Raw genomic sequence first — 2,162 nt, 5'->3', positions numbered from 1 at the left:
TCATCTGGAGATTCAAATTATCTAGCAATAAATCTGACAAGCACCTCCTTTGAACATGAATACTAACTAAATTGTCACACAAGGTAAGTAAACACACTGCCATGAAAGGAGGCCATATTAATTCTCTTGTTGAATCTTTAGCAGTTTCGATAAAGAGTAAATCAACATAGAGGGTTTCAGGATATACATGCATATGATAAAAGTCATCAATATCATCCCATATACAACTAAGGATACAAGATCAGGAAATCTAGGCATGGAAACATCCCCCTTTATCATCTCCTTGAAACACTTTTAGCTCTCATAAGAACTGAAAGGCCTAAAAATCAAATATCTCTTTTGCTTATATAAATCCTAAAATATCCTCTAACCGAATAAGACCAAACAAAATAGACTTCAACACCTCAAGTTTTATTATATAGATGGAATAAATCATGGCTAAGTTGGACACATCAAACCACATAACCGGAGAATCCACTTGTAAGAGGGAATTATCTAAAGTAATCATGGAAAAAGACTAAGATGGAAAAAGAATCTAGGATAGATATTATGGAATAAAATCCATTCGAAGAAATCAAGGATGAATAATTTAAGCCACCTTAGTTCAAGTTAACTTAAGATGACATCAACAACTCATGGCTGTGAGTAAAACAAAACTTCATAATTGTTGCAACTTTTTGAGACCCTCAACACCGTAGTTCTCCTAATGTAGTAAATGCCCCAACCTTCTTGCATATGATGGTGGATCCTATCCTACTCTGTCTCACAATGACCACCACCTCCTTGCTAGACTACTAAATTGAGTTTTTAAAGCTGTCTTTTTAATGGAGTACATATCCTTGTCATAAGTGGTGTATCTCCATATAGTAATAGAGAGTGTTTCACTATGATTGGCCACAAAATGTCCTTGCTAAGTGAGGAATACACCAATAACATACTTAGAGTTACATGTCTTAATCTCAAATGGATGTTGTAGGTATGTCATGGTGAGGAGTAGTGTAGAGAAATGTTAGAAAATTTTATATATGACAGAGAAATGAAAGACATATAATATGCGGAAAAACACAAACACATAAAACCAGATAGACACAGATATATGTGGTTCACCCAGTTTGGGCTACATCCACCCCGAATAGCCAATCCTTCCTTTCTATTATCCAGCAAAATAAAGAGACACAACATACAATAGATCCGCTATAATATCCTCTGTTTTCTCTCACAGTCTCACCTCTCTGTTTCTCACTCGGAGAATACACATCTATATCACAGCCTCAATACAATGCCCTCATACAAAGAGAGGGGTTGCCTTCTAGGGCAAAAAACCCTAATCTAAACATAAGTTCTACTGGTATATCATCTGCCTAATGAACGACCTAGATTGACTAGAAATTACTATATTTTTACAAGGCAATTTTACATCTGTTTTTAGCTTTAGGGGCACTGCCCCGAAACCCCCGCCGGGGGACTACTGGCCCCCAGACCCCCCAGCTAGGGGGGATCGCCCCCCCCGAACCCCATGGTGGGGACAAGTCCCCCCCGCACCCCCCTACGTGGAGGGGTGTACAAACTTCCTGGGGTATACATCTGGCTGAAACAAAGACCTCTAAATAATCATGCTCCACACCCAACAATCTCCCACTTGGAGAATGATTGTAGCAACTCCACTGCTGCTTCATTTGCTGGACAATGACTCCTCTTTGGACCTGGCTATTTCTCATCTTCATCGTCATCCTTGAAGACCAATTGAAACTGAGCATATTCTCAGTTTCTCCCTGGTTACAACTTTTGTTAGCATATCTGCAGGATTCTGGCTAGTGTGTATCTTTTCTAGCTTCAACTCTCCATCTTCCTACACTGATCATATGAAATGGTGCTTGAGCTGCATGTGTTTAGTCTTGGAATGAAATGCTGAGTTCTTTGCAAGATGAATGGCACTTTGGTTATCACTGTATAACGTGCCCATATCATGCTTCTTACCCAATTCACCCATAAACCTTTGTAACCAAATCATTTCTTTACTAGCCTCTGTAGCAGCAACATACTCTGCTTCTGTTGTTGAAAGTGCAACAACACTTTGGATTTTTGAAACCCAACTGACAACTGTTCCACCTACAGTAAATACATATCCTGTAATGCTCCTCCTGTTATCTCTATCACATGCC

The sequence above is a fragment of the Pinus tabuliformis genome, chromosome 9 (assembly GCF_031772625.1).
Source record: "Pinus tabuliformis cultivar Carrire ecotype Pingquan chromosome 9, CPIR1, whole genome shotgun sequence".
Taxonomy (NCBI): Eukaryota; Viridiplantae; Streptophyta; class Pinopsida; order Pinales; family Pinaceae; genus Pinus; species Pinus tabuliformis.
This window is presented reverse-complemented; position numbering follows the sequence as displayed.